Source organism: Carassius gibelio, chromosome B4 (assembly GCF_023724105.1).
Source record: "Carassius gibelio isolate Cgi1373 ecotype wild population from Czech Republic chromosome B4, carGib1.2-hapl.c, whole genome shotgun sequence".
NCBI classification, from domain to species: domain Eukaryota; kingdom Metazoa; phylum Chordata; class Actinopteri; order Cypriniformes; family Cyprinidae; genus Carassius; species Carassius gibelio.
The window spans coordinates 2,108,274-2,120,764 of NC_068399.1; the positions used below are offsets into that span (position 1 = coordinate 2,108,274).

At 39.2% G+C, this 12,491-nt stretch overlaps 1 protein-coding gene across 1 annotated transcript in view; it reads left to right on the top strand.

The window, feature by feature from the left end:
* LOC127956064 (membrane-spanning 4-domains subfamily A member 4A) overlaps nt 1-12,491 on the top strand; it is a 287,000-nt gene that overhangs the window by 48,123 nt on the left and 226,386 nt on the right. The window lies entirely within an intron of this gene.

Consider the following 12,491-nt stretch of genomic DNA (forward strand, 5'->3'; position numbering starts at 1 on the left):
TGCACATCGTTGATGAGGGGGTAGCTGATATTCTATACCAGAGTCTTCATCAAGGATTGCACTTGCATCATGATGTTCAGCATGGTCACTCGCAAGAGAATCCATGTCTGCTTCATCCTCAACAGGTTCTGCATAATTCTGTACCCCAAACACCTGGAAAGCTTTGATGAAATCAGATCCACTATCAGTTGTGGTCTTTACAAGTTTGTCTCTTATTTTGTACTGGCAATGGATATCATCAAGACCACCAGCAATCACATCAAATGTGTGAGAGCCTCTGAATTTTTTGCATGCTAATGCTACAGATCTTCTTTCTAAGGACTCTTCATCTATCCAGTGGCAAGTTACACCAAGGTAACTTTTTCTGATGAGCAGACCAACAATCTGTGGTGGTTGCAACAAATTTGGCTTCACCCAATTCTGCAATTATAGTCTTCCTCAAGTTATCAGCAGCATCACTGATTCTAGAATGGACGGTTGATCTAGACATGACTTGAGCTTGAGGCTGTAGTGTATTAATTAATTATTTGAAAGCTGACTGTTCTACCACTGCAAATGGTTGAACACTTTCATATTGAAATTGCAGTCTTTTAAGGGACACGTTTGTTTACAGGTGCCAACAGGACATCTGGTAACATGGTTTGCCTTGTTGATGAAAGCTTGTTTGGTGTGGCCGTGGTCTTCCTTTGACGACATGCTGCCTTCACAATGCCATTGTACTGGTCTGATTTTAATGGATGTTTTCTCTGGAAATATAAAAGAGGATTTATACAAAGTATACAAATTATAAAAAAATTATACAAAAAAATGTTTCTCCATTTGATTTTTGGAAATTAAATATTCTCATCAATGTTTATTAATATCATCATCATTATCATTATTATGCTATATAAAAAGCTTGTTGGGCTACTATAACATTTCAGTGTTTCCCCCAAAAAATTTTTGAGACTTGTGGCAGCGGATGGCATCACATATTAATTAGCATATTTGTGATGACATTGCATCATCATGTTTACGTTCAATCATGATCTGTTATTATTCTACTCTCTGAAACGTCCAGTGGATAAAAAAGAGAAAGCCAGAACGCTCTTGCATACACTCGCAGGGCGGTACTGGTGGCATCATTCAACTTGTTGAAAGTTGAAATTTATGCAAGAAAATTGCTAAATGGTTCTGAAACTTGCTAAATAAAAAAAATTAAGTTGCACCCATGTGTGTGAGATGCTGAAGCTGTCAGGGCAGTTACATTGTTATGCCAATACATAACGACAAGTTACTTCATTACACGATTCATAATATGCTTAAAACACTTGACAATCAAGCTAACATGTTAAGTCAAATAAAATCTTGACAGGCGTTCCTGACCAAACTATTACATCAAGTTTAATAAATAATAAAAATAACATTACATAAACAGGGGTTAAAGCGGAAAAAAATCCTTAGCCTGAACTTTTTTGGGGGGGGGGGGGGGGTGTTTGGAGAGAAACTCCAAAGACAGACTTCATTCAAATATTGACGATAATAACACAAATACAGTAACAAGAGCTTAAAGTGCTTAAAAATGGTAAACAGACTGAAATAGACATGAATCTCTTCAATAATTATGTTTGGCACCATTTATTTAAAAGTACTATGTCAAATAAAGTGTTATCTTCTAAACAATAACAAGTGCTTAAAGTGCTTAAATAATTAAGTGCTCAAAGTGCAAAAAAACTGAAGATTAAAAGTGAAATCCAGGCTATTATCACTTTTTTTCTGGGATAACTCGCATGTTGATTTGAAACCATCAGGCTAGTTAACGCTTTTTTTTTTGTCTTCTGCCAGTTTTATACACAGGGTGACCAGTGGCTGCGAAATTCTGAATGACAAATCATGTTCTGGTATAAATGTGCACAAACATATTTTTTAATCGCAGACATGGTCAGTCATAGACAATGGTGTGTCAGCTAATAGTTGCTGCCGGCTAGAGACTTGCACCCCCGTGTCGGACCCAGCGCCACCAATTGCGGCGCGGGACAATAATTGATGGGTGAATGCGGATGCGGGCGGCAAGATATTATTGTGTGCGGGTTGCGGGAAAATAAAATTATTTGCGGGAATCCCTCAAAGTGGAAATATCTAACCAAATAAAATAACTAGAAACAAATAGACCTTTATTTATAATAAAATAAAATAAAATAGACTTTGCGGAATGAGAGGATGCGGATGATACCATAGACAGATACGTGTAATTCGATTCCAAAATAGCATATATTTAAGGGTCAAATTGGATGGATTAGAAGCACGCAGACCGGATGATGTCCTCCAGTGGTGGAAAAGACGAATTTCCAAGATTAAGCAAACACGCCATGTACTTTGCATTCCAGCTAGCGGAGGGCTTTCAGTATTTGCGGTCGCATACTGGAGCGGAGACGGATTAAACTGAAGCTCTCAACAGTCAACAACATGATATTCCTGCATGGGCACAAGTAGTCGTACAGTTTTTTTTTTTTTTTTTTTTTTTTTTTGTAAATTCAGTTTATTTTTATTTTTTTATTTAGCTAAATATTTAAAATTGGTCTATTTTGTTATTGAAGAATAAGGATATTTTTGTTAAAGGGGGGGTGAAATGCTATTTCATGCATACTGAGTTTTTTACACTGTTAAAGAGTTGGATTCCCATGCTAAACATGGACAAAGTTTCAAAAATTAAGTTGTACGTTTGAAGGAGTATTTTTGTTCCAAAAAAACCTCTTCCGGTTTGTCACAAGTTTCGGAAAGTTTTTTTCGAGTATGGCCCTGTGTGACGTTAGATGGAGCGGAACTTCCTTATATGGGTCCTGAGGCACTTCTGCCGGAAGAGCGCACGCTCCCGTATAGCAGAGCACTGAGAGAGGCTGAGCACAGCCTGATCAGAGCGAGAGCGTCGCGAAAAGTCACAAAAGAAGTGTGTTTTTGGTTGCCAGGGCAAGACAACCCTGCACAGATTACCAAAAGAGAAACAGTATTAAGGGACCAGTGGATGGAGTTTATTTTTACAGAGCATCAACGGAGTTGTGCAAGTGTTTTTGTTTGTTCCCTGCATTTCGGATTGCACATCGTTTATTTCTTAAGGATAATGCAGTCCCAACGGAAAAGGGTCACGATTGTGTGTTGGAACCGCATGCGGTGAGTAAAACTGCTTCAAATATCTCTGTGTTTTTAACTTAGCTATCAGCGCATACGCACATCAAGTAAACAACATGCGATGTTGTCATCAAACTGCACTTTCCACATGTACAGCTTAAAAAAAAAAAAAAAGACGACATAAAGTGGAACTTAGTCATTTTCCAAAACCGCTAAGCAAATATATACAGTTTCAGTACATACCACATAGCATACCGCCTTTGCTGATGCTGCTCTTGTTAAATTTCAGCCTCTGGATCTGTGTCACAGCTTCCACATATTCTCAACTCAAAAGCCAACTGGCGCCCGTGATTCTTTAGCTCCGCCCACACGTCACGCCTCTAAGCGCTCGTGTTTTTCCGGGAAAAATCGGTACAGACTATCTTTCTCTTATAAATATAATAAAAATAAAGACTTTTTGGAGTTATGAAGGATGCAGTACTACTCTATAGGTACTCAAGATTAACAGGATATTGAGTGAAAACGAGCATTTCACCCCCCCTTTAAATGTTTGAAGGAATTGCGCAGGCCCCATAAGCTACTTTTCCTTTGAACATGAAATAAATCCAGGTTTATTATTTTTATATAATTTCTTACTTTTTTACTGTATTTCTATATTCTAATTGTTCTTTGTTCATGTTCATACTTTTAATGGAACCCAAATAAAACTAAACATTTGTTTATTTTCCGTTTCTTTATTAATTTATATTCAACAGTGAATGCAATGTATTAAAAAAAAGAAAAACTGCTATACGTTTACCCGCGGGATTTTGCGGCAGGAGCGGGAGAATGTCGTGGTAAGTTTGAGTGCACGGGCAGCGGCTCTATGACCGGAGTTTGGTGCTGCGTTCCTGCCAGGTTTTTGAGCTCATCGCTATTTCAAACCACGACTAACGACTTTGTACCATTCCAGGCAAGTCACGCCAAACTTTCTGTGCGCAAGGAAATTTAGCTAGATTATTAATTTTACTGCAACGTTACAGTGTCCTAAAATGTAATTTTCAACATGTACCACTTGCATAAACACTGCATCCGTAGGGGCTGTCACTGTTGTTTCGCGTGCTGTGACGTCAAAACCCAGAGTACATCGATCTAGTACGAGTTCACGGATGGGAAGTCACAGGTTTGACTGCCGTTCCAGTGCACTTTCCCGGGTTTAAAGTTGGAAAAACATGGGTTACGGGTTGCCTGGAATGCAACATAAATCATAGCGAGCAAGCACTTTCTTACCGCTGCCTGCATACAGAAGCTTCCTCGAACAAATAATGCAGAAACAAGCCCAGGGCTCTCTGTTTCTTGCACCAACTGCCAAAAAGCGCCATTTATTTTTGAGTCATTTATCTATTGCTAGAAGTCTAGGACAGCATCCCCAGGCTTCATAAACTTCATAAACTTTCCTCTCATATGATTGGTAGAAAAAATAAATTGGCACAAAAATATTGAACTGCATGCGCAGGCTCTCAAATATTAATTTTTTTTTCCTCACGGCCACACGCCGGAGATCCGGCACGGTGCCGGAATACTTTAAGCCCTGCATAAATAGTATAATAAAGTCTTCTTATCACAATGTGCTTTTTGAGATTAGAGGTTGAAGTCTTGTAGGCTGATATCACCGCAGCTGGCAAAGTTTGCATTACCTCAATACGCTGTCTCTTTTCCTCCCCTTGTATGTGAACAACTCCTCCACGTACGGCCATGGGCACTCATCATCTGATATTATATAAATTTCCACTTTGAGTGCTGCGCGAGTGCTCCGTTACCTCTCCCTTCTGTAATCGCGTGCCGGATCCGTTTTCCCACTTTGTTCCGGTACCTCGCAATTTACAATTTAAGCACTGCATTCATGTATGTGCCATAAAAATATATCTCATTTCTCTTTCATTTCCACTATGAATGAGTTATCATGCCAAATTCTTTCCACAGTTGAAGTTGATAGGGTATCGGTAAAAAAGTCACATCATGTAAGTCCTGTGATTGCCAGTTGGCCCTGAACCTGCCAGTAGTACTTATGTGAACACCTTGGCATGGCCTTCCTGCACCTTGAGGTGAGCAACCCGAAATGTTTCCTTTTTTGTGCTGCTCTTCACTTCAACCAGGCCAAAAGGAGGTGACTCTGAAGGGTCATACACCCGACCGTCTGGACTGGCCCCGAGATGTGGTGCGTCAGGGTGAATGACGAATCCTGCTGGTAACACATTAACTTGCAACAGTTCAGCATAGTTTGCCAGCACTTCAGGCTCCACTAGTAGACCGTGTTTCATTGCAGCTGTTTGCTTTGTGGAGCCTCTGATCATCTGAATAGCTACAGACCCCAGATCTGCACGACAAGCCCTACTACAACAAGCATCCCAAAAAACGACGTTGCTGAGTTTCTTTTGCTATCTCGCAGGACAGCTGCGGTGACACTTCAAGAGACTGGAGATGCATTAACTGATGCAAGGTCAGGACGAAATGCAACCTGGGAAAAGTGTGCTGCATCACAGGAAGGGATTGAAATTCTGAAGCCAAGTGGAGGTCACTGGACTTCTTGGGTGGACAGTGATAGGACATGGGGGATCCACGAGGGACAGACCCAAATTTAGATGGCGTCATGTCCCTCTCAGAAACCCCATCCAATACAACAGCCATGAGAGGTTGGGGCTGCACCTGGCTTAATTTGCTTCCAGATGCCATCATATATGGATCTGGCAGTTGTCCTAGACAAGAGAAACACAAGATTATTGGTCACACAAAAGAAAAGTTAGACATGAGTGCATAACTATATTTAAATTGTATTAATTATATCTGCGGTAACCATAATTTGGTTAGTCATAACATCCAAAAAAAAAAACTTAACTTGCTCTCACAAAGCACCAAAAAGTTAAATTAATCACCCGTGTATGCCTTGTACAGTGTGGACCTCAGACTGTCCTTGCCAACTGTTTTGGGCTTTTGGACCACCAGCTCACTAACCGGTTAAGGATGGATTCCCTTTAAAGTAAAAGACAAAAAGCAATTACACTCTGTAGTCACTACTGGGAGTGTTTATATAATAATTTACAGTTGTTAGAGATTCACATCGGTTCTTAGAAAATAATGACATGTTTATCACAAACCCACCTGTGTTCTTGGTCTGTGCCATCTTTGCAAGCCACTTGTGCAGGCCAGTGGGGGTGGAACAGCCTCCAGACCCAGCTGTGAATAATGTGCGGTCTGGTACAGGATGGCAACTATGTGATTGCAGAATCCTTTACCAGTCGCACAACTGCAGGAGAAAGCTTTCAGGTTGGCACTCTCTACATCCAGTGATATCTAGACACAATACATTAAATAGGTTACAATTAAGTCATACTTATGTTGCTACATCAATGTTCACAATAACATGAAACTATAACTTTCAGTAGGGTGACCAGATTTGAGTTGGTAGAAAAGAGGAGTGAAGTGAATTTGTGAGATATTTCATCAGGAGTAATGAGTGTGCAGAGCTGCGTACATAGTGCAAATATGATTACATTTCATGTATTTTCAATGTTATTTTATTAAATAGGTATCAAAAAAGAGGACATGTCCGGGAAAAAGAGGACGTCTGGTCACCCTACTTTCAGTAAAATAATAGTAAGTGAAGAAATTGCCGCAATCGCAGCAAGAAGAGTGAACACGTAAGAACGAGCAACTTTTGCCAACCGGCATTCTGTCTATAGTCAAACCTCCAGTTTGTGAGGCTCCTCGCTCTTTCTCATTGACCTGAAGAATCTATCTCTCACTACTACCTGTCCCTGGAGTATATTTGATACTATAACCGCATGCAACAAGAAAACATTACGTGTTATCTCACATAGAAATACACAACTTTACAAGACAATGTCAGTAACATTTCACATTTACCTAGTACAGCTTCACCAAATTACTGGTTATGTTAATCTCATGCCTTCTCACTTAAACATACACACAACATATTCACTGCGATTTGCGATACCTTATATTACAAATTCACAACACCTAAGATTTACACTTAACGTAAACAGAGTTGTAACCGGTGATACGGCTATGGCTTAAGCTAGCTTAAGTTAGCTTAAGTTTACCTTGGTAATTGTGGATAAACTCTTCGCGGAAGAATTTATATCCCTTGTCCAATTTGTTCCCTTTAGTGGACGAATGCATCTCCAAACTCTTCACCACATCGGCTCTGGTGAACTTCAGAAATCAACTCAGGCTCGTCAAAAACACTCTAGCTGCCATTTCTCCGCCAACAAAGCTCACACCGGAACTGGGTTTACGCTTCGTTGACATGTTTCCATTTTTTGCATAAATGGTTAATTGCAGGCGTACTCAGTAATGAATTGTGATTTTAAAAGTAACGAAGTACCGTACTTAGCTTTCTTTTTTTTTTTTACTTAAGTACAAGTAAAATTAAAGTCTTAAAATTATACTCAAAAAAGTAGAAGTACCCAAAAAAACTACTTAAGTACAGTTACGTGAGTAGTTGTAATTCATTACTTCCACCTCTGATTGGCAGAGACTGCTTTGCCCACCAACGTGTGGTTGAGATAGTCAACACTGGAAAAAAATGCTGGTTGCACTTTATTTTACAGTACGTGTATTAACATGTACTTATAGTGTACCTACAGTGTATTTATCTAAGAAAGTTCTGGTAATACAAGGTAACTAGATGGGGTAGGGTTAGGTTTAGGGGTAGGTTCAAGGTTAGTACCTAGTTATTACATAGTTATTGTAATTACTATAATAAGTACATGGTATGTACATGAGGAACAGGACTGTAATATAAAGTGCTACCAAAATGCTTATTAAACATCAGTTTCAGTGGCTTAGATGGTAAGGCACATGTTTTTGATGCAATCGACCCAAGTTCGAACCACCTTTTGCCAAACGTATTTTTTGAATGAGAATGAGCTTTATTGTCAGGTATGTTTACACATACAAGGAATTTGTGACAAGCTCCACAGTGCAACAGAATGACAGTGACAGGACAGGACAAAAACACAATATATAATATCAAGATCTAGTTGAACTTTATTGTCATTTCATTACATGTGTGGACATACAGTGGAATGAAATGTGCCTCACAGGACCACGGTGCTACATAAATACAGACATACAACAAAGTAAAACAGTAAAACCTATACACAACAAACCTAATGACAGATTTTGACTATAAATATATAGTATATATAAAAATTGTTTACCTATACATAAGAAAAAATGTTTCACATAATACTGTACCTATACACACCTAAACTACTGGCAGATTTTGACGTTAAATATACTATATTTAATGTTTACCTACACACAAACTAAAAAATACAAACTATAAGAATGTTTCACATAATCACTGTACCGATACACAACTAACCTACTGACAGATTTCGACTATGAATATACAATATATAAATGTTTACTTATACTTAGACTGTAGTAAAAAAAAGGGTGAAAAATCTAGTGCGCATAGAGGAGAGTGTGTTACTACAGGTGGTTTGTACATTCCCTGTAGCACACTTCTAATTGCACAAAAAAAGAAAAAGAAAAAAAAAGAAAATAGTTTCAGACAGTTTTTCTGTGATGTGGTAATGTTGGGGGATGCAGGGGGTGAGATGGTCCATGTTTCAGTAGCTAGGGGGTTTGTGTGGGGTTTCAGTGGTGTGTGGGGTGATTTGAGTTCAGGGCTCTCACAGCCTGAGGGAAATAGCTGTTGAGCAGTCTGACGGAGCTGGCTCTGATGCTCTGGTACGGCCATCCTGATTGTAGGAGCCGGAAGAGACTGTGGGAGGGCTGAGTGGGGTCCTTCATGAGACTGTTGGCTTTGCTGTAGCATTGTGTTAGAAAAATGTCCAGAATGGAGGGGAGTGGCGCAGCAATGATCTTTGCAACTGTGTTCACTGTCCGCTGGAGGGTCTTGTGGTCTGCTGCACTATAGTTCACAAACCAGACAGTGATGCAGCTGGTCAGCATGTTCGCAATGGTTCCTCTCTAGAATCTGGTGAGGATGGGTGGAGGGAGACTTGCTCTTTTCAGCCGGCGGAGAAAGTGTAGGCGCTGTTGTGCCTTTTTGGAGAGTGACATGGTGATGGAAGTCCAGGTGAGATCCTCTGTAATGTGCACCCCCAGGAATTTAGTTCTGCTGACTCTCTCCACGGTCGAGCTGTCGGTGGTCAGTGGGGGGGTGGTCAACGAAATTTCTCCTGAAGTCCATCACAACCTCCTTTGTCTTACATTGAGGGACTGGTTGTTAGTGCCACACCATTCAGCCAGCTTTGCCACTTCCTCTCTGTAGTGCGTTATATCACTGTTGCAGATGAGACCTACCACAGTTGTGTCATCCGCAAACTTGATGATGTGGTTGGAGCTGAACTTGACAGTGCAGTCATGGGTCAGCAGCATGAAGAGCAGTGGGCTGAGCACACATCCTTGTGGTGCACCTTTGCTCAATGTGGTAGTGTTTGAGGTGTTGTGGCCGACACGGACTGACTGAGGTCTTCCAGTTAGAAAGTCCAGGATCCAATTACAGAGGGAACTGTCAAGGCCCAGCAGGTTTAGTTTATTAATGAGCTGTTGTGGGATTATTGTGTTGAATGATGAGCTGAAGTCGATGAAAGCATTCTGACATAGGAGTCTTTATTTTCTACGTGGGTAATAGCCAGGTGGAGTGTGTAGGACATTGTATCGTCTGTAGAGCGGTTTGGACTGTATGCAATCTGGAGCGAATTGAGTGTTTTGGGTTTTGATGTTGTGCATAACTAACATTTCGGAGCATTTCATCTTGATTGGAATCTATGGGACGGTAGTCGTTTAGACAGGACACAGGTGATTTAAAAGCAGAAAACCTTGCTATTTAGATTTTCTGTTACTAAATCTATAGCCATTTGCACTTAGTGTAAATAGTATATCGTTAAAAAATAATGCTATTTTCACTTTGTATAAATATGATCCATTGCTATTTGCACTTAGTGCAAAATCAAGTCATATCAAAAGTCTTACAATCAAATTTAAAGCCATGAAAAGGCTTATATCCCAAATGGCATAAGAAAAGTTTAATTATCCTTTCAATAGGTCTTAAAAACATGGATAGAAAAACAGGAAACCCCGATATGGATTATTGTGTATGGTTTGATGGCATTTTCATTTCATCTTAACTTTCATTTTCTCGATTGCTAACACAATTCATGAAACAATTCATAATTTTCTCTCAACTATGAATACCATTTCAAAATTACACATGCACTTGTACAAATGTCAAACTTCCACGTCAATATTTTACTCAAAAACATATTCTCACAATCAAATTATAGCCTCATATGACATAAGCAACGCAACATTATACTGTCTCAGTTCTGCAAAAATACAGGATATGTAAGAAGTACTTGGCTACAAATCATTTCAACAGCAATGAGTTTGAGGATGTACAACATAGTGAAAGTTCTCTCATCTAAAATACTGCTACTGTGTGCTGTAATTATGCTGTATCTGTAAATAGTGTAAAACAAACCGAGGCTCATGGAAATACATGCCTCTAGATAAATTTCTGCTACACCATTTTTTTTACGCACCTTACTACACGTTTTGTGGCCGTTTCAATGTGAAATGTATAGTGAGTGGTGCTAAAATACGGGTCAAATACGTGACCCTGGAACATTTTTATTACATTGATATAGGCACGTATTGCTGTGTTGCTTCAGGTATGTATTGCAGCGGTCCAGAAATCAAATATATGGGCAGTGTCGCTAACAGTTAATGCTCTATCATGTTGGAAATATCCCCTACACCTGAACTTCCTTATATGCAGGTTTGAACTGTTTTGTTGAACCTCACCTCTCAAGTGCAACTGCATACTGCGTGAGATACAAATCAAACCTACTGAATATAAAAACCCATACATATGATGCTGGATATGTGACGCTAATGTTCAAAAGTATCAGTTTTCAAATCTCACAACATGTTAAAAGTGTGATGGAATAGATATGGTACATAACTTTGTTCAGCAAAAGGAGTGAATCCTTTTCCAAATCGCTTCATTCATTTTGTTGAGTTAAGGTCTAATGTTAAAAATTGTAACTAAATTCCCCCAACATTTCAATCTGTGAACATTGTCTTCTTTTGAAATGTGACAGCTGCATGTGCAATGATAAAAACTACAAAATAGTTTTTTTTTTTTTAAATTTAGCTGTATCTTCTACCACTGCTTTGTCAACAAAATTTTTTAGGAGCAGTGTGGCTCCAATAGTGTCTAGTGGTCTTTAGTATGGTGCAATAAAAACAGAAATGAAGCCTGCAAACTTTAACTTCTGCAGAAAACTGTAATGAGTTCTTTATGGCTTTCTGCTCCTGACCTACAAACCTGAGGCTTATATATGTGAAAATATATTTAAAATATTCTATGATACTAAGCTTTAAATGTTAAAAAAGTACAGTTTGAATCATAAAACAAGACAAGGCAGGAGTAAAACACTACTCAAAAGAAAAAAAACGCAGATCAGAGATCATTGTGAGGAATTTACATGCATGATTAATTTTCTGAAGAGGCCAAAAAAGAGCTTATAAGAAAACATTCATTTAAAAAAAAAAGATTACATTTTATTTCGTTGTATTAGTTTCAGTTTGAGAGCTTCTCTTCTTCTCTTCCTGTTTTCTGTAAATTCTGATAATTATCTGTCATTACGTGCAAGTATGAAGATATACATTTCCTGAACACTCCACAAGTGGCTGGTGGGGTTGGGTCCTAATGCAGTTGGGACTGCATTATCCTTAAGAAATAAACGATGTGCAAATCCGGCGTCAAACTGGGCCTTGTTTGTAAAACAAGCATCTTCGAAATGCAGGGAACAAACAAAAACACTTGCACAACTCCGTTGATGCTCTGTAAAAATAAACTCCATCCACTGGTCCCTTAATGCTGTTTCTCTTTTGGTAATCTGTGCAGGGTTGTCTTGCCCTGGCAACCAAAAACACACTCCTTTTGTGACATTTGGCGACGCTCTGGCTCTGATCAGTGAAGTCTGTTGTGCTCTCAGTGCTCTGCTATACGGGAGCGCGCTCTTCCGGCAGAAGTGCCTCAGGACCCATATAAGGAAATTCCACTCCATCTAACGTCACACAGAGCCATACTCGAAAAAAACTTTCCGAAACTTGTGACATACCGGAAGGAGTATTTTCGGAACAGAAATACTCCTTCAAACGTACAACTTAATTTTTGAAACTTTGTCCATGTTTAGCATGGGAATCCAACTCTTTAACAGTGTAAAAAACTCAGTATGCATGAAATAGCATTTCACCCCCCCTTTAATCATTTTTCATACAATAGTATAGTGTGTGAACCTAGGAGTTAAATATTGGCTTCTTGTTTTATAAAACACTAA